Source organism: Schistocerca nitens, chromosome 3, assembly GCF_023898315.1.
Source record: "Schistocerca nitens isolate TAMUIC-IGC-003100 chromosome 3, iqSchNite1.1, whole genome shotgun sequence".
NCBI classification, from domain to species: domain Eukaryota; kingdom Metazoa; phylum Arthropoda; class Insecta; order Orthoptera; family Acrididae; genus Schistocerca; species Schistocerca nitens.
In genome coordinates, this window is record NC_064616.1 from 505,753,193 (window position 1) to 505,775,107 (window position 21,915).

Here is a 21,915-nt window from a genome sequence, read left to right on the forward strand (position 1 = left end):
TCAAAGTCCATCAACTGCACATACGGTTCACGTCCACGCTGTCGCGGCATGCTACCAATGTTAAAGACTGCGATGGAGCTCCGTATGCCACGGCAAACTGGCTGACACTGACGGCGGCGGTGCACAAATGCTGCGCAGCTAGTGCCATTCGACGGCCAACACCGCGGTTCCTGGTGTGTCCGCTGTGCCGTGCGTTTGATCATTGCTTGTACAGCCCTCTCGCAGTGTCTGGAGCAAGTATGGTGGGTCTGACACACCGGTGTCAATGTGTTCTTTTTTCCATTTCCAGGAGTGTAATTCTGTTGCACATGCTTCCATATGCTGTTCTAGGCAAAATTTATGAATGCCTATATTCTTAAATTTATGATAGTTCCTGATGAATGTGGCAACACCTCCTTTCTCCATTTCTGATCTACAAAAGTGAGATCCTAACCTAAACCCTGTAACACTTAAAAGTTCTATACCCGTGGTCACATGATGTTCAGAGAGGCAGATTATGTCAGCTGGGTTTGAAGACTCTAATTCATCTATGCAGATAATTAATTTATTAATTTTATTTCTCAGTCCTCGAATATTTTGATGTAATGACGATAGCTGACATTTCACATTGACTGAGTTAAAATTGGGTAGAGTTAAAATATCTGCTGACTGTTGAAAATTCTTAACCAATAGCTGTTTATGCTGATGTAATAAGCTAGAATTATGTTTTTTTTGGTTTCTTTGTCAAACTGAAGGTTGGTCACAGTTGTAACCTCTCTTAAAATTTGGTTTCTTTCTGTCCTCGCTACTCTAAAAAAGGGTCTTTTCTGAACCCTATAACCACTGCTATTTTATCACTCATTACAGTGCCTCCCCCTTTAACTTTCCTGCTATTTTCCCAGCCAGTTTACCCTTCCCCTTCCTGTTGAGGTGAAGGCCATGCCTAATATAATCCCATCTATTGAGAGAATCAACAGGAACCACACCAATGCGTGACCCGGCACCCGACATAAGCAGCCGTTCCAACTCCAAATTAACTCTCTTGACAGAAGAGTTCAAATGAGGTCGGTCATGGCACCCAAGAACAGATACAAACTCAACACTAGTATGCTTTGATGCTGATGCAATCTTTGCCAGGTCACACTCTATTCTGAACCCAGGATCTCTGTCAATACTATTATCTGCCTCATCCACTATAACCATGGTGTCTTCCTTAGTGAAATCTTTGCAAAGTGATCCTAAATCCTCTGCCACCTGCTCCAGACCAACACTACATTTAAAAAAATTGGTGACCTGGTATTCTGATCCTAGTTCATCCTGCAAAATTTGGCCAACACCTCTTCCATGGGAACTACCTAACAACAACACTTTCTTTCTCTTTACTGATTTCCCTACATTCTTACTTTTCAATTTGCTGCTGAAAGTTTGTTGTGTCCTGTCTACACCTGCAACTGCTTGAGGATCACCAGCTTCTAACTGAAGCAACAGGTAAAATCTGTTTTCCACATTCACCATGAAGCTGTCAGACAAAGTTCTAGGCCTGTTCCTCCTGTTGCCTGTTGCCACTTCCCACCTCTCTTTACCCTTCTCCTTCGTTAACTTGTCAAGATCTCCCCTGGCCTTGTCTAACTCAGCCTGAAGGCTGGCAATTTTCCCATCCTGTTCTAGTATCTTCCTATCTCTATTACAAATCCTACAAAACCACTGATGAGTCTCATTTACTTCCCCTATTCCCATGCCACTACAGTCACCCACATGGAAAAAACTACAGCACCCATAACACCAAAGACCCGACCTAACAATTCTATGGCAAGTCAAGCACTTTTCACTCATGATAAACGTAATAGTTTATTAAGAATAAGTCAGTTAATTTACAGATAAAAACGAAAATATGGTTCAACAAATTTGGCCTATATGCAACTATGTGTAAACAAAAACAACAGTGCAAAGTTTCTGAAACAACAACTTAAACTTTACGCTACTTTCCGGAAATGCTAGTTAAACAATGAAGAGGTATGCTACGGTTTAATTGCTGGAGAGAGCAAAGAACAACTAAATGAAATTCTATAGATTTGCTGCGGCAAAACGTAAACAGAAAATACGACAGTACGATCTTTTCACGTTTTTTGCTATATTACGTAAAGAAAAATGAAACCTTTAAAGGTACACTTAAAAGGCACACTAATACACCTATTTACCACGTAATCAGAAGTAAACTATATGTTTTATAATCTCAAATGAATTATCCTTACGAGAACATCAAAACTCGCGCCGTCGCCTGGCTGCAGGGCTGCCAACCTTCAAATGGCAAAAAAAAAGTTGACATGGGCTTTGGAAACGCTCAGGGCCTTTTATAACATCAAATTGTCCCTCCAACAAACTGTGACTCTCTGTACATCCTGTAAGTGAGGCTCCCTTGTCGGTTAGCACTAACACAACTGATGTGGTGATTGGTGCAGTGCTCTGACAACTAGTCAACAGGTTCCAACAACTGTTACATTTATTTTCTCACAAACTGATGGAGTCATAGTGCAGATGGTCTCTATTTGACAGAGAGCTGTTAGTAGTGTACAGAGCAGTATGTCATTTCAAAACAGATGTGGAAGGTAAGCTCTTCACTATTTTCACAGACGACTAGGAAGAGTCTATACAGAATCCCAAGAATGACTGCCCACGATGACATCTTCACCATATTTGGACTATGTGCGTGAGTTTACGAATGAGTTGCAACATATTTTAGGGGGCAGACTTCCTCTCAAGAATCAATGCTGTTCCAGTGCGTATTAATTATTATGAAGTCGCTTCACTGCAGAAGACAGATGCATAAATTAAAGAACTTTGCAGAACACCTTGATGAGCCTTTGGTTTGAGCGCCACTGCCTCCCCAGATTGGACAGACAAGTCTGGTGTGACATATCGAGAGGGAAATTTAGACCGTTGCTTCTGTCACAAATGAGAAGACTTGTGTTTGATATTCTCAATAATTTATCATGTCTGGGTATCCACCCTATGACCAACCTTGTAACAGACCGCTTTGTTTGGCCAGTTGATGACTAAATAGTGAGTGCACACCTGCATTACATGGCAATGCTGCAAAACAGGCAGGCATGCTAGCCCAAAGCTCAGATAATGCTACACTCCAGTGGGTAGATTACAGCATGTACATTTCGATTTTGTCTGTCTGTTGCCTCATTCTGGTGTATACAAGAATATTTCGTCAGCCATCAATCAAGTCATGTGGTGTGTTGGGGCTATACCGATACTGGACAACATGGCCGAGACAACAGATGAACATTCTGTGCATGTATGGATCTTATGGTTTGGTAGCTATGCCACAATAATGATGGACCAGTGCAGACAATTTGAGGCAGCACCATTCAAAGAATTGTGGAGCCTCTTTGGATACAATGCTTTCACAAACAGTTTATCAGCTGCAGAGTAATAGGTTGGTGGAGTTGTGACACCACACACTCAAAACGTTGCCAATGTGCCATGGAAGACAATAGTCAAAGGCCCTTTCATGGGTGCTTCTCAGTATTCACAGTGCTTTCATGGAGGACATATAGGCTCCGCTGTTGGAGGTACTGCATAAATGAAAAATTGAACCTCCCAGCAGTGTTTGTCAACCCTGTGGCATTACCTGACACCACGGAACTGTGGGCAATGGTCCAACAAGTCAGACAGCATATCTCCAATGTCAGTATGCCTCCTGCACAGCATCATAGCTTTCCCAAGGTTTTTGTGAGTAAAGTCTTAGTGGCCTACAAAGATGTGATGTCATGTGATTGCACTATAACGGCATCACTTCAGCCACTCTATTCTGAGCTTTACAAGATACAACATGTGCACTAGGGTTTCAATACATAGAATCAAACCTGCATGGGTATTGAACCCAGAACCCAACTAACAGGTCTATGACCCAGTTCACACAACCACCAATGCACCACAGAAGTTGCACTCTGGCCCAACACAACATTCAGCTACATTTGAGGTAGCTCCTTCCATCTTATACCCACCAGGCTCTTTGTCTACACTCCCACTTCCATGCTTCAGCCACCTGATCCACACACCTTGAGGATTTCATCACTGATGGGGAAATGTTTATCACATAAAAAACTGAAGCATTGATAGTACTATAAACAGTAATTTAGAAACAGAACTGTTAATTGCAGTGTATTTGGTTCTGAGTAACTTACAGTTTGTAAATTTTTTATCACCAGTTATAATGTTTAAAATTTTGTTAATTATTGTATAGTATTAATTTTATACCCAAAAACTAAGAACTTGTGGCAAATCTTAGAAAATTATTGCTTTTTTACTCGCAAATGTTATCTACTTTGTTCTGCAATTTTGTTAAGTTTCAAACAGAATGTAGCTGCATGTACTAATCTGCACAAGATATTCCCTACAACAGCGTTTTTTCCAAATGCAGAACTACTAACTCATGTTGCTGAAAACTTCACCTGTTTGGTTTTCATGGTGTACAGAACAAATTCTGCCATCATTCTCATCCTCCCACAAAAGATACATGTACCAAATTTTCCATACAAATTGTGAATTTCCAGTTACTACTTTTTACTTAGTTCCAGTGTAGTGACCTGAGTTTTACAGTTCAGCATATCTTGAAGAGTAAGGAGTAGCTCATTTCCAAATTTGCATTGGACACAATTGGATCCTTAGTCATGGTTGCACCTTCCCCAGTGCTCCAACACACAGGGTGGGGGATGCGGGGGGTGGGGGGGGGCGTTCAGAGATGTTCTGTGGGGACTTCATCCTAGAAAGATGCAATGCAACAATGAAATAGTATCGATACAGATGACTGAGGATATGAGAACAAGGAATAGTGATGTGTGTGATATCCTTAGCATTTATTCACTATGGTTTTGTATGCCTTTGCAAGCTTCTGGTTTGATTTAAGCATAATGAAATATTATTCACAGTTTATATCAAGCAGTGCTCCATTCCATATGAGTCCTTACCTACACTAAGTTATTCATAACACTACTACTCTATTGGGTAGTACCATTTCTCCAACAAAAACCTTTTGCTGTCATATTTTTAGATGATCTAGCTTCACAATAAGTATGTATTTTGCCTATTAATTTATTATAAGCCTATTTTTCTTCTTCATATACCATGGAGACTAAATTTAATTTCAATTAGTGTTTGGGAATCACACAAATATCTTTTTTTCTTGTGTTATAAATGGCTAAAATGTCTTTCCTCAAATAACTTTTATCTGCCACACCAGACAATTATAATTTTGTAAATGTATGGAGAGGGATGAATTATAATGTGTAGTTTCTGAAATAGATGACAATAATATCCATTTGGCTGTACATGGCTGTACACTTTAGTATGGATTAAAGTGTATTTCAATACATTTTCTAAAAACTCATGAAAAAAAGAGTGACATTAGCTTCTCTGAAAGTATTCTGCTTATGTTTGTATACAATAGAGTGCTTCAATCTAAAAATCTCTCAGCAAATCATTTTTGAACATGTTTGTCATAGTACATGAAAGAAACTGAGATAGGTTGTTGCTGCAGTTTTGAAATTGTAGGTACCAGCCTAGCAACACTAATCGGTGGTATGGAGAAAGTGGCATCTCAGTTTGTTATAATGAATGAAACTTTCTGTAAGATGGTAGAGAGTGTGCAAGTGCAAGGATAGTGGCTCTGTGAATGAGACCTTGATTCCTACCAAAGCTGGCAGGCATGAGGCTGCTGTTGGTCACAGCAGAGCCTCATGGCTCATACTGAGTGTTTGTTGGCCATCACAGCAGAACCTTGCTCATGCCTGATGCCATGTGTCTGCTGACCTGGAGGTGAAACACCCATCACTATGTATGCAGCAGTCAAAGTGTTAAAAATCTTCTGGTCATCCACATTTATGTTTAATGTGGTTTCAATGAACTGTTTTAGGATAATGGCATGAAAAATCTGTTCAAAAGATCAATGCTGATTTCCTCCACCATCCCTGAGAAACTGATCTGGTGCTCTGTCACTAATGTCCTAGTGGTTGACAGAACATTAAACTTTAACTGCCTTGGTTACTCTCAAGCACAGTATTTAACAGTCATGTTCTGAGAACTGTTGGTGAATTAAATAAAAATTTAGTTTCTACGGGGAATCATATAACTTTCTTGGCAAATGCCTTTCTGAGATTTATGTCTGAAATACTTCTCTGTGATAGAGACAAGAGGGAAATTGAGTCAATAATTAAATCACTGAAGACTAAGGACTCTCATGGTTATGATGGAATGTCTAACAGAATATGAAAGTACTGTGCTGCACATGTTAGCCCTGTGTTTAGCCATTTTTGTAATTTTTCCTTTAGGAAGGGTCAGTTTCCTGAGTGATTGAAGTATTGCTAAAAGGCTTACAATAAAAACACACTGTGCCAAAGAGACACTAAATACCTTTAAAACACTCTGGATAATCCATCAACCAGGAGCTGGATCAAGTCACCAGTACTGGACATTAACTGTACATAACTCCCTGGCTAAGTTCTGACACTAGCAGGTCATTCTATAACATTCAAAAAACAATTCATGGAAACTAAGACATAAAAGTTTTACACAAGATAAGATAGTGAACACCTTTACAAACTTTTAAGATCAAAAGTGCCTAAAAATTAATAAAAAATCAATAAAACTGCCTTATCTTAACTTATACATTCAATAGAGTAATTAATCCATAGGAAATATCCAGTAAAATTAATGAAATTATGTAAATTTCAAGGAAAACACAAAGTAAAGTTAAAAAGTTTTTCAAACTCCAAAATTCCCAGCAAAATTAATGAAATAACGATCCTGAACATTAGGAAAAACGCCATTTGTCAATCTCTGGAACACAGAACAGTCCTCAATCAATCCGCTACAGTAACCAGATGCAAGAGCAGCATCAGGCACCTAATACCATATTTGAAACACTTGCTACTGCAACTGATGAAGTTTTACAGTCCAAATAAAATTGGGATGGATGAGTATCAACAGGCATAGTCTGTAGACTGCAGAAATGTCAGTAGCATATGTTCTGAAATGTGCTCACCAATTTTATGCCCCTGGTGATGGCAGTAGTTGAATGAGACGGAGTCAGCAGCAGTACAGCCATCCAGCTTCTGCTGCCACTAGTTGGTGCTCTCAGAGTACCACATATGTTTGCACAATAGAGTTCTGCCAGCATGTCCACTTCCTCTTGTGTTTCTGCACAACCCCAGCACATGGCCCTTGGGTGGTGCTGCCCTGCCAGTCCAGTTCAAACACCGAAATAGAATTAATGCAGCCTATGTGGTAACTCAAGTAAAAGCGTCACAGGTGGACAGGTTGCACCCCCTCACTGGACATGACAAAACCATTGCTGGGTAACAAAAACACATAATAGTGGACAACCACTATCAATATGAACCACCACAGCTCACATTTTAGGCTCTTTTTTTTGAATCTATGAAACGTAAATAATAAACTAGGATTAGATACCCTATTATAGTAAGTGTTCATTATACTTACCTTATTTCATGCTCTGGGCATGATAATAACATTTCACTTACCACACAATTATTTACAAGTGTTATATTTGTTTTTGGAACTTTTGTTGTAATTTCTCAGCAATACTTTAAAAATGATCATTCACATAGTTTGCTAGTTGGGGTAGATCATTTATTACTTTATCCCCCTTCCCTTCTCATTTTGTTATTTTGCTTTTGTTTCCCTCTCCATTTCCTCTTTAATGATACCCCTCACTGGTTTACTTTCATTCTCTGCAGTGTATATTATTTTGTCATTAAATGAATTTTACAGCAATCAGTACCCTCCTATAAAACGTTTTGTACCTGTGACAGTAATTTAAGAACTCTGGCTCATTATGTCTCTTTTTTTCATGGAGCTAAGTTACTTAAGTATGTGGGAGAACTTGTTGTGCCTGCTGTTATCCATTTCTTTTTGAGAGACATTGCTACTAATGTGAGTACTTTTGGAAATGTCTTTTCAAAGTTTAGTTTTAATGATGTTGAGAACTTAGAAAGTGACATGTTTACAATGGTTTCAGTATACTCTTCATCCTGACTTAGGTTTGCTAAATCTTTTGAAAACCTTGGATTTTCATTTTTGATAAAAATCTTCTTTAGGCCTGCAGTGTGGGGATTTTTACTATATCTGTCTTTATTGTTATTATTTGGCTGACATGATATGAGTGTCCAAGTTCTTCTACAGCTGTGTCACATTTTTCCATCTCCATATTTTGGTCACATGGTATATTGTCGACACTGATATTGTAGTTACATTTGTTGCACTGTTGACTCACAGGGATGTGCCAAAACTGTTAAGGATGTGTTACTACTTTCATCTATAAGATGTGTGTTTATAATTATACCTCCAAGCAAAACTGCATGAACCTTTTTAGGTAAACTTGAATTTCTGTTGATGTATTCATAAAAGGTATCCACACTGTCACAAGGTAACTGGAACACATTTCGCACATACAAATGTGTTCAGAGACAATTTCAAGGAATCTGTTATTTGAAAAATGCATGCTACAGAAACTGGTAAACACTGACTTCACCCTGCTATCTTTACATGCCTAAACATTTACAATATATGTGTTAATTGAATGCCTCATGGTAATCAAGCAATGAAACCTTAAATACTACTTTGCAAAACAGAGTTAAGTTTTTCTTTAGCATAGGAAATATTCATTTTGACAGGAATTTACCAACAGTCACAACTAATTTACAAAATATCGCACAAATCATACACTTTCCAACATAATCTTGAAAGAAGTGTGACAAAAATGGAACTCACAACATCTTTTTAAAGTGGGAACACACATATCTAAATTTAAAGCAATTACTCATTTACTTTTCTGAAATTTATATATTATTCAAAAGGGGCAACATGCCAATCAGCAGTACAACTACAATCTACTGGAGATGAGAAAATAAATTTATTTCATGTGATCAAGCACAGACATATGTGCAACATACTAAGCTCTCTCCATTACTTGATCTTTCAGTGTAAATATTTCTTCTCTCCATATCTCTCTATAGACACTAAAAACGCGTGTGTGGTGCTGACACTACCATTCAACATACAGTTCTTCTACTTTTCCCAAGAACAATTGCACCTTGCATGCCTGTGTGTCAGTCTGAACCAACCTAGTTGGGCATACTGTAATGTTTCCCTCTTGACATCTCCGTAAGTCCAATGACATCAGAATATAAGCTTCACTTTGCTCAAAAATTACTAATACCTCTTGGGTTTGCACCTGTACCCATTTTCCTATAGTTTTCCACTTTACCAGGCAGGTGCATATTGTAAAATACTGCTATCATAAGTTCATGCCTGCTATTGGGAATAGAATTATCACGTTCACCCTTGCTCCAACAGTACTCTTTTTAGTGGTTGGTTCCACTATATGCTGTAACTCTGCTGTATATTCTCTCTTTTGCCCCATGTAGTCTGGCCAGGAATTACTGTAGAGGCAACAACAGAGAACTTCTCTTGTGGTTTCAGTAGCATCTGCTGTCTGCTTCTGTATCCCACTGTCTCATTCAGGTTCCAAATGTCTCCACTGTCTGTTGTGGCAAACACTGTTTGAGCAGTTCTCCACCTGCATCTAACCACATCCTCTTTCCACATACTAGTGCTAATGGTACCAGGTCCATCACTTGCTTTAGCTGTTCCCTTACCTTCTCATTTTAGAGTTGCAATTCTTGGTACCCATCTTGAACATCTGTCAGAACTCCTTCTTTCTGCACTTCCTTACACAACTCAAAAACTGTGTTTTGCAACACCTCATTCCTCCTTTCCCATTTACTGAGGGTCAGTCTAAGAGTCCACTGGCAGTTAGTCAGTAAGGCGTCCAGTTGACTGAAGAATAGTACTCCAGACTAGAGAGATTGGTCCTACAATGCATTCACTACTTGCCTTCTGATGACATGTAGGATCAGCATGATTATGACATTCCTGCTGGACGTGCAAGTTGGTGCACCATGTGAGATGGAGAATCATCATCACTTCCCCCACTTCCTTTGAAAGATATATCTACAAGTTTCGACAACACAATCATAACACAGAAAAAAACTAACTTCTGTTCTACCTACCTGCATAGTTTGCAAACAAAGAATGAAAAGAAATACAAACCTCCAAAATACACAATACATAACACAACAATAAACTTGTAATAACCATCATTAACCTAGAACAAAGAGAACCAGTGCATATAATAACCTTCAAAAATAATCTAAAAATTTGGTTCACATTCCTACTTACTGACATTGTCTAAGTGCAGAAGCCATTCCGTGTTCACTTTGGTTATTACTGGTTGGTCCTTTTTTTACTCTTGTAGACTCAGCACTATGTGCTGAAGATGATGTCAGAACTTGTGGTAAAGCATCTGCAGCTCCCCGTGTGAATAATAATTCTCATTGGCATTTGTAGCTTAACATTGACAGGCGATGTCATTTCTGCAACTTGGTGTGGCCCCCGGTATTGAGTTAGGAATTTTTTCATTTTAACCTTAGGTGTGTGTGGATTCATTATCAAAACCAATTGGCCAACCCTATATTATGACAATTTCCTCACACCTTGTTCCATCCATTCTTGACATTCTAAAGGTTTATTAATGTTTGCTCGTTTTACTTACTGCCAAATGTCTCACAACATTTTTGCAGATTTGTTTACCAATTCACTGTTGGTTCCAAGCCTTAATTTTATCACTTCCTGCCATATACTGCCTCATATGGTAAAAGGCCAGTAGCTGTATGCACCTTAGAATTGCATGCCAAAGTGATGTACTAAAGGCACAGATCCCAGTTACCCTCATTACTGTTCACCTAATAGCTTAACATTTTAGAAATTGTGTGACATACTCTCTCCATTCTCCCATTTGCTTGAAGGTGGTCAGGATATACTTGAAGTTTGCAAATTTGAAGCAATTGACATAACTGTTTCAACAGATCAGACATAAAATTAGTGCCCTGACCCATGATTAGAGTATCTGGAATGCTAATTGTGAGCAACCAATTATCCACCATTGGTTGTGCTGTTGTACTAGCTTGCTGGTCAGGAACTGATATCATTGCTATAAACTGTGGAAAATGATCTGTTAGGGTCAATATGTAATGATTGCTTGAAGATGTTTGATTGAAAGGGGCTATAATATCCCGTCCTATCATTTCAAATAATTTAAAGGCTTCTGGCAGTCTCTGTGATGGAATTCATTAAGATCAAGGTCAGTTCATTGCACACAAGATACACAGTTCCTAAAATTTGGTCAACATCTTGTTTCCTAGTCCTCCATCAAAACTTTTCAACTTGCCATTGGTCAGTTGTGCAAGCACCATGACCTACCAACATACGTCACATGCTTGTTTCAAAACTTCATCCCTGAATACCGCTGGTACCACCACATGTGGTCTGCACTTTGTCATTCTACACAATAGGCTATTGTGTATCATGTGCTGTAGCTGTGACCTAACTGCCTTTCAGTTGGTATCAGTCACCTGCGCACTCTGCCATTCAGCAATGCTCCTGCCCGGTGCTTGTAAAACTCTAGTTTTCCTTCTTAAACTATCAGTGTTGCTATGCTTTTTCCTGGTTTGTGGACTACCCACCTCATAACTGAATTCACTCAACTTAAGTGCCCACCTGTCAATCTACCAGAAGGATTTTTCAATACCAACAACCAACTCAAGAAGCATGATCCATCACTACTTTAAACTTTTTCTAGGCAAGTAACAATGGAAGTAAGAAATGCTGTATATAACTATCAACATTTCCTTTTTCATAGTGAAATAATCCCCCTCCATTTTATTCAATTGTCTGGATGCATATGATACTGAGTGATCTTCATTATCTATACTCTGACTGAGCACACATCCAGTCACCACATTGTTTGCATCACAGAGCAAAATGAATTACTCTTCGAACTTGGGAAATACTAACTCTGGATCTGACATTAGCACCTGTTTCTAGGCATCAAATGCTGACTGACTGTTGATAGGCCATTCAAATTATGCCCCTTTCTTTAACCAGCAGTTTTGGCAAAAGTTTTAACAAATTTCCAATAATAATTACAAACTCCTAAAAATGATTGCAACTGTTTCACTGCCTGTGACAAATAATTACAAACCACTTAAACTAACCACGGATCAGTTTTTACGCCTACCTGACTAATCACATGCTTGAGACACTTTACTTCTGTTGCTGCATAATGACAATTATCAAATTTCAGCATTAGATAAACTGTTTGCAGTCTTCTAAACAGCTCCTCCAATCATGGTCCACGTTCTTCCATTTCCTTCAAAACCACTATGATGTCATCATGAGGTACCATGCATTACTTTGGTTTTAACCCCCTAAGTACTCCATCCAACAGCCTCTGAAAAGTAGCCAGTGATTTTTGAGTCTGAACAGTATTCAATGGTACTGGTGGTGGCCTTATGGAATGGTAAAAGTGGTTTCCAGCTGATCCTCCAGTACTACTTCCAGTTGGTTATAGCCACTCTTAAAATCCACTGTCAAAAAACATTTACACTGATGTAACTTGCCAAGAGTTTCTGTTATGTTTGGTATGGGATACACACTGGCAACAGTTCTAGCATCAAGATATCATACACTTTTGTGGGTGTGGATTCAAATACCTGTTCTGACTTCAAATGTAGAAGGCCAGAGCTGTGGCCTCTATGGTTGTCAGGATAGTGTGGTGCAGGGTGCTGGGTTAAGGATCTGTTGGATACCTGAAGGTGCTAGTAGGACACTGTTAACAGAAAACACTTTTATTGCTCATGGATACACAGTTTTCTTTAAGATGGCCCATAGTCAGGCTTGCAGGTGAAGTTCCTGCAAAGCTGGTATGCGCTGATGTTGTGCAGCTCGAACTCTTGGCTGCCACAGCAATGGGGTTGTGAATGCAGCACCATATACATCAAAGGACATTGTGGGGGATGCACTGTGAATGTTGCCTTCACAGTCCCTGTGGCCAGCAGCATGGCTAGCAGGTTACCAGGGTGTTCTTGTTGATGTCACAGAGAGTTCTCCAGGAAAGGCACCCAACAATTCTGCACAAGATGGCTGTAGTTGTGAAGAGTTGTATCACGGCCTCTCATCGCGAGAATGGCCAGTGACGCCAGTGTCTGCTTGCAAATGCAGGCCACGGTTGGCTGCTGCACTCCCCTTGTATCGTGATAGTTTGGCAGCTCACCTGCCTCCGGGGTCCTGGAGATACTAATTACCCAAGTCTTTCCATCAGATGAGGGGTCAGCAGCCCATGGTAGCTCAGTCCTTCAGGCTGGACTGGCTGATGCATCATGATCAGAGTCATCTAGGTGGACCACAGATGGACCATGAAAAGTCCCACCTCGGGATTAGTTATCTGGGAACTGAACTTTGGAGGTCAGTGTATTTGTACCTGTCGGTCTACGATAATGACATTATTGTGTGGCACGGATAACTGAATGTGTAGTGTGTGCCAATTAACTCAGTGGTGTGTCCGTGCTACATGCAATATCAACAATTCTTCCTTGTTGGCATTCCAATCTATATTTGCATACTAGTCTGACTTGGCTTCAGCTCTGTCACTGGTGCCAACCAGGGAAAATTACAAATCACATCCACCCAAAATATCATCTTGTAGTCAACATTCCACTAATGACTCTCCATTGTAATATACTCTCCTGATCTGCATTTTGTGGCACATTTTGTTCTTACAATATCCAAACTTGGGCATCTGAGCAACATTCTGAGCAGTCTAATGGATCCTCTGAAATTAATTCAACTTCAAGTGGGAAAACATGTCTTCAGAAGCATGCTGAAGACAATGGACTTGACATATGTGTTGCACTTACTACTGTGAGCGCACGCATGCGTGTGAGGAGAGAGAGCAGGCAGGGGGGGGGGGGGGGGCACTCAATAGCTTGAAAGACATCTCATCTGCTCCAGTGGCTGCAAGATCACGTACAATTCTGCACTTGACACAATCAAACCTTGAGTACACAATCAGGGAAAACACTCTTTAGACCTATCTCTGAATCAGCTATACAGTTTTGGTGCTTATTTAAATGTTATAAAATATTTATTAAAAACAGATGCAGGAGGGCCACCTCTCCAATACCAAATTAAATCTAAAGTTAATCTAGGCTTCTGCAGTAATCAGGGAGCTAGTTGGTTCAAACCCTACATTTGAGTTTGAACGTGCTACACACCATGCAACCACAGCACATGCTTCAGGCAGGTCCCAAATGGCTTTGTTGCTCATGGATGGTTGGAGAAGCAACAAGTGACAGTACAGTACGTGTCAAATGGTGAATAGCAATTCCCCAGTTTCAGCACAAAGACTGCATGTGAGGCTGGTCCTGTAAGCACCCATATGGCCAGCCTGAAACCCCTCATGGTGGATAGCATTAGTAATCTTGAGTAAGAAGGTCTCACTGATCTGTAATTGTGCAGCCATACTATAGCCATGATCACACAAAAGCAGTATAAAACTGGAGTTGACGCCAAGCCCATAACCTGTGACTCAGGCACTTTAAGGTGGTCAATGCTTTCTAGGTCCTGGCCTTCAGGTGTGGTAACCACCACAGTTTGGAATCAAAACTTAGGCTCAGAAATGTCACCGATACCTTAAAATGTAGATCAGTGTGTCTCAGGTAAAATAAAAATACGAGAATTACTAAATTTGACATACATGCACATGCATGTGCACAATGGCACATGCATATATTGTACTTTTAAAGGCTGTGGCAAAGTGGGTAACAATTAAAATACCTCTCTAGGAACATCATTCTTCTTCTCAAAAGTACCCAACAACACACCACCAACTCCTTACTGCACCTATAAAATGTTTCGATAAGAAGGACCAAATGGTCACACCAAATGCCCAAGAAAGCCCCATTGGTGAAAGTGTCTACGAATATTGGGCTTCCAAGTAGTGCTGTATGTCCTACTGATGTCAAAAAATATCCTTGTACAATGCAGTTTACATAGGAAAGCCTGCTGGACAGCTGTCTCTAGCAGCGTCAGATTGTGCACAGTGCACAATCTTCCGAATCCACGTTGAGAAGGCTAATCTGTCTGGCCTCTAGCATCCAGACCAGATGATGGTTAACCATTTGCTCCAAGGTTTTTCCTACGCAAATAGTTAAGGTAATGCTCTGGTAACTGCTGGGGCACGTTTGGTACTATTCTGGTTTTAGGAGCGGTATCAAAGTGGCCTCCCTCCAAGAGTTTTGTAACTGTCCTCTCTTCCATATTGAATTCAAACATTCTAAGAGTATTTCCCTTGTACTGTTTGCAAGTTTTGCAGCATGCTGTATTAGATTTGGTTGAGACCAGGCACTGTATGATGAGCCTCAAACATTGTCTGGGCAATGCCTCCGAGAGTTGTGTGGAACACCAGTGCTTTAGCACCATTGCTATAGGGAACTGACTGCATTTACCAGAAATCCTCCTCATTGCTTTCCATATTTTTGATTTTTCTACACTCTGATTGTGTGTCCAGCTTTGGCTCTTGCTGCTCGAAAGGCTGCAAGGTATCCTGCTGTTGGGCCACACTTAAACCCTCACAGAGAGAGACACCTGACCCAGATTGCTGAGTGGCATGAATAAATCCATCAAGGTATAGGCTGCCATCAAAGATGACTGACTGACTTCAGAATGGCTATGTTGGGAGCATAGTGGATCACACATTTGATGTGGACAGCAATTCCTGAATGCTGTCTCCATGGTCAAACACAGTCAGCTGGCTAACAGGGTCCAGGTATCCCTGCTGATCATCCACCATAGTGGCTTCCTTACAACTATTGCTCCATCTGGTAGATGGATCCAATGTGGAAAGTGATCACAAGGAAATGAAGGTCAACTGAGTTGAACTGGTGAGGACTGCAGAGCAGAAAGTGAGCTCTATGGCTGAGGATGACACATTAGCAGTCTTGAAGTGAATGGGATTGCCCATTATTTAGGATGCACAGGTACTGAGACGTCGTGAGGCTCTCTAAAACTCATCCCCTGTTAAGCACAGTTAGTGTCCTATAATACACTGTGGGCACTAAAGTCTCTCAGTATGACAAATGGTCAGGGTGAGTTGGTCTATAAAACCTATGAGAGCATCAGATTCTATTGCTTCATATGGAGGTGAATAAAGTGAGCATACAGTGGTTCTTTGACCTACATGAATTGCAACTGCTTGTAGGTCAGTGAGCAAGGACAGAGGAGAGGAATGGTGTGCGTTACTGACAAACACACCGACTCATCCCTTGGCTGCGCTAATGAATGTTAAGAACAGAGGATTCCAATTTCACCAGTTCACCACCTACCTTTTTCATGCTGCACATGAAACTCATGTTAGTCCTTCCTTGTGAATATCGATCATACCCTGCATGAAGCAAACTTTGCTATACTTCTAGGCCTTTTGTAGCCTATTTTGATGGCATATTCCCTGAAGCATTTAGTTTTCTAGAGGTTTATTGCTTGCTAGGAACCAGATGTTCCAACCAACAGTGTCACATTCCTTAATCACTTAATACATTTTAAGGTAAGAACAATGCCCTCTAAACTCTGTTGAATGTAGACACAGCTAACATCTTTTTCTCCTGACTATTAAAAGCAGACTCTGTCTAGCAGCCTGTGTTCCATCATTATAAACTAAAGTATTGAAATTAATTCCTGTACAAGGAGGACCAGTAATATGAGTTGTCTTGGTTGTTTGGGTGTTGATACCTACCAGAAGTAAATTCATTCTGCTGGCAGGAGGTTTGGAAAAGTTTGACGGTTCCATGTCAGTCCCATGAGCAGCTAGAGAAGTAAGGATCCACTCAAACACAACCCCATTTGCCTGAGTAAGCCTTATACAACTGAGGTATGGCAGGTGCTCCAGAGTTTGCCTCCTAATGAATGTTCTGCAACTGCCATACCTAACACAGGTGCTCAACATTCCACTGCCACAATGCACGGTGAATGCTGATTCATGCCCAGAGCTTACGGTCACGGAGGACTAGAGGCACTTACCAGTCCGCAGCTAAGGAAACCTGGGTTGGCCAAGCCCATACTGAACAAACAAGTACTGAGTTCCCCGAGATGCTTGACAGTTAGAATGACCCAAGGGGTATGTGTGGTTTTATTTAAAAGGCCACAGACGTGGTGAGCAATACCTGTCCCCCTCCACCTCCAGGCCATGGACAGTGTTTTACAGTGTTGAATCTCTTTTGAGAAACTTTGGACAATATGAACTACCTTCTTCGTTGCACCTACTATTTATAAGACACAGTGTACAGAATTAAAGCTGATTCATATGAGTCATTTTCCTGAACCCACACTGATTCATTGAGAAACTTCCTTTCCTTCAGGAACATCATAAAATTCAAGTTTAAAATGTGTTTAAGAATTCTGCAACAAACAGATGATAGTAATTTTGAGGTGTAATTCTCTGCATCCAATTTTTACTGTTTATTGATAAATATGAGACAGGAAATGATAAATTCTGTGCAGTATTCAATGAAAAAACTAATGGGAATTCTGTCTGGCTTTTCAATACAAAGTGTGCTTCCACCTCTCTCATTCGATGGTTTGTGCAGTGGTAAAATATTTGTATGGCAACACCACCACCATGCTACAATACATTTTTAAATATGGAATTCAATACATTGGCTTCATGTGTGGTGTCTTCAGTTCCAACATCAGACTGTTCCACAATAAATTTGATAGATGCTTTGGATCCTCTCACTGACTTTACACACCCCTCGGGTGTGTTCATGTAGCAACGCAAATGTTGTGGTAAAACGATTTATTCAAGATATAGGCTGTAGTTACAAATGTTTAGAAATCTTCAAAGTACTCTCACCATGCATCTATACGTTTTTCCAGCAATTTTTTTCAGGTTTGGTACACATCCTGGAAGGCCTTGATGAGAATCTCACTCAAAACATTATCACGGCTGAGTAGATCACTTCAATGGCATGAAAATCATGTCCTTTGAGGGTTGTTTTAGTTCTTCGAAGTTTTATGATCAGAAGTGTGCATGTGACAACAAAATTTGCAGAGTATTTTTAATCTGGACGGAGTATACTTATTAATTTCCAAATAATGAAAAATCAATGATACTTTGGCAGAAATAAAGACATTATATTCTTGTAGAGAGGAATAGTTGTTAATCACAATGTATAAGAATCCACTGGTGCATAGTAGGGATTATAACGTACAAAACATTAATGAGTTGTCATATTTTCTCATAATGAGTTTTAGGATGTTTCATTACAGGAGGCTGCAGAGGGTTACTCCACCCCTCCTGTGGAAACTGAAGTACACATATTTTAATCCTACATTTAAGCATCAAAGTAATCTAATTATAACAAATATTGAGTGGATACCCACAATTCGCTAGGCTATTTTTTAAGTTTCCCATGTCACCAACAACATTTATTATTTATTCCTTGTAGCATGATATCTTGAATCTGACTGGTTTGTTTGGGGTGTAAAGGGACCAAACTACAGGGTCATCAGTCCCTTTTTCCTCAGCAGGGTGTATACATGGCCAAGGAAAAAAAATCCCGGATTTTCCGGTTGAAAATACACTTTCTCCCAGATGAACATACACTTTTTCCGTGTTAAGTGACAGTATACTTTTCCTCAGCACTGTAAAACTTATCAATCCTTTGATTGTTTATAGTTTTATACACTGACGTAGAATTACCCGACACTTTAGAAAATGAAGCTCAGGGGAAAAAACATGTTTCGGAAAGATCTTTGATGTGCAGCAACATGTACGCTGCATATTTTCGTGTTACGAAAGTATAAATTCAAATTCCACCAAATACCGCATGTTACTTTCCAAAGCAGTGAAATTGAGATTGTAACACGGTTTCGTAAGCCAGTCACAGCTCATGTCACGTGATCTCGCCAGCTGATGACAGCATAGGACACATGATGTGGTCAGCCAGTAGCAAGATCACTCTTAAGTAGCGCGAACACGCAAATAAGGAAAGTTAATGGTTTAAATTAATATACATATTGTTGCTACAAGAACAGCTAAGCTTTCACATATAATACTGGTCTCGAAGATTAATAAGCTGCAAGAGAAGCTAAGCTTCCACATATAATGTTGATCTCTTTTCCGCATGTTACACTTTAAGATACATCACGTAAATGAGCCAGTAAAATTTTTAATAAGGACGTAAATGTCTGACCTTCTGGGCTAGAAATTCTTCTAGATGGTTGTCCCCAAAGAGTTGATTTTTAAAATGAGAGTCAAATGCTCTGAGTTAAGAAATTCGTCGTACATTCTTGCACATAGTTCATCTTGCATAAAAGGAAATTAACTTTCAAAGTAACACTTTTCAAATCGCCATTCGCAATATTTTCCTGTGGCTTGTTAGAAATAGGTTCGGTTCAGCAGTTACCAGAGAGCGTCAGATAATAGGTGTCACTGCAAATTGCGCAGCTACGATGACGCAGGAAGGCCGTATGTTCGTACGTGTAAAACATTAAAAGATCTTGCACTAAAATGAATCTAATGTAAACAGCTGTCACGTCACGCTCATCTGAGGCAATTTGTTGTTAAGAAGCATTGCATAGTCTTCCTAAAGCCTTTGACACACGTTGCTGTTGGCAGACACTTGTATGAGCACTGTGTTTTGTTGTATACAGTGCATTTCCTTTGCGACTTGAGTTTTACTTTCATTGTTTCTTTTTTTTTGCGTTTGTGTTTTGTTCCTGCAGTATTATACTGCAGAAGTGGGATACAGTAATATTCTTTGTTAGAGTATTGGTTCTTACCAGTCAAAATAACAAAAATTTAAGTGAAAACTAAAACAATGAAAAATTCCCGGGTTTTTCCCGGTTTTCTCCGGGATGAAAAAATACCCAGGTTTTTCCCGGATCTCCCGGCTCATATACACCCTGCTCAGGCAAACAAGTCTCACGTTAAAACAATTTCCAAAAAGGAGTAACGGAAAACAAAGGGGCATAACACTAACGGGGAACAACTGAAAGACAAAGCTTAAGCAAACCAAAAGGGGAAAACATACACTAAAAGGAAAAATAAGGGAAGGTATTAAAATAAAATAGCAATTGGCCTGGGCTGGCTGATCACGAGAACAAAAAAGCATGTGACAGCCACTCTGCAACACACAAAATGCTCCAGCCTAAAAGACAAGGCGAGTTGAACACACACAGGGACAAGACGAACACAAAGCCAAACAAATAACAAAGAAAGAGTGAGGAAAGTTAAAATGGCCAGGAACCCCCCCCCCCCCTTAGATTGCATGATAAACCCCTAATCCCCCCCCACGAATAAAATGTAAAACTAAATCAGCCGTTGAGGCATTGTCGCCCAACACTGAAGTCAGGGTGCTGCAAGGGTTAAAAGTCCACTGCAGAGTGGCTAAAATAGGGCAGTCCAGCAAGATGTGGACGACAGTCAAGGGGGAACCACAGTGACACAGAGGTGAGTCTTCGCAATGGAGGAAGTAACCATGGGTCACCCAAGTATGGCAGATGCGAAGCCAGCAAAGGACAATGGAGGTGCTGCAAGTGGCTCGCATGGATGACCGCCACACATTTGTTGTCTCCTTGATAACACGTAGTTTATTTGGTGTACTGAGGGTGTGCCATTCAGTATCCTAGATCATTAAAACTTATGACAGAAGACCAATCAGAGATCAGTCTCCGGCAGGCCAATCTCCAGAGTTGGTTTACCACCAGTAGCTTGTTTGGCTATCCTGTCAGCAAGTTCATTGTCCAGGAACCTGAAGTGTCCTAGGGTCCAAATGAAGGACAGTTAAAGTCCACTGTTGCAGAGGGCATAATGTGACTACTGAATAATCATTACCAAAGGACGGTGAGGGAAGCCCTGGTCAAGAGTTTGTAGGCTGCTTAAGAAGTCACTACAGATGACGAAAGACTCACCTGAGCAGCAGATATGCTCAAGAGCATGATAGATGGCTACCAAATCTGCACTGAAAACACTACAGGCATGTGGCAAGGAGCACTGTTCAGTATGTCCAATGTGAGCGTACGTGAAACCTACAAGATCTTCGACCATTGATCCATTGGTGTAGACTATTTTGGAGCCCTGGAACTTGGCGAGAATACAGAAAAATTGCAGGCGGAGGGCCTTTGGTGGAACTGAGCCTTTTGGACATTGCGATAGGTCCTGATGAAGCTGTGGCCGAGGCATGGACCATGGAGGTGTGCATAAGTGGACCTGCAAGAAAGTTGGTATATAAAAGTGTTGAGATCAGTAAGAAGTGACTGGACACAGACTGCAATTGGAATCCCCATTCTGGGCTGCCATTGCAGGAGGTGGATCACCATGTTAAGGAAAAGGAGACGGTAATTTGGATAGTGAGGCGAACTATGAATGTGGGCAGTATAATTCACAAGCAGTAGTTACCGCCTGAGCCTCAATACAGGAACGCCAGCTTACACAAGGAGGCTGTTCACTGGGCTCATCTGGAAAGCTCCTGTCGCAAGTACAACTCCACAGTGGTGGATAGGGTCCAGCAGCCCCAATGCTGAGGGTGATGCTGAACCATACACCAGGCTCCTGTAGTCCAGACAGGACTGCACAAGGGCTTTGTATAGCTGCAGCAGTGTAGAGTGATCAGTACCCCAGTCGGTGTGGCTCAGACATTAAATAATATTAAGAAGCTGTCAGCACTTTTCCTTAAGCTGACAAAGTTGGGGAAGCAAAGTTAAGTGGGCATCGAAGACCAGTCCCAAAAAGTAATAAGCCTCCACAACATAAAGTAGTTGCTCATTGAGGTACAGTTCCAGATCGGGGTGGACAGTGCGATGACAACAGAAGTGCATGACGCAAGTCTTGGTGGCCGAAAACTGAAAGCCATGAGTGAGGGCTGATGACTGCACCTTTCATATGGCTCCCTGCAGTCGACATTCAGCCACACCAATAGGAGAGGGGCAGAAGGAAACACAAAAATCATCAGC

General features: G+C 40.6%; 1 protein-coding gene across 1 annotated transcript in view; it reads right to left on the reverse strand.

The window, feature by feature from the left end:
- Window positions 1-7,142: 7,142 nt before the first annotated feature.
- LOC126248430 (uncharacterized) overlaps window positions 7,143-21,915 on the reverse strand; it is a 195,638-nt gene continuing 180,865 nt past the window's right edge. The window contains exon 9 of the mRNA XM_049949397.1: window positions 7,143-7,224. The gene's annotated coding sequence lies outside the window, so the exon portion shown is untranslated. The remainder of the gene's footprint in view (window positions 7,225-21,915) is intronic.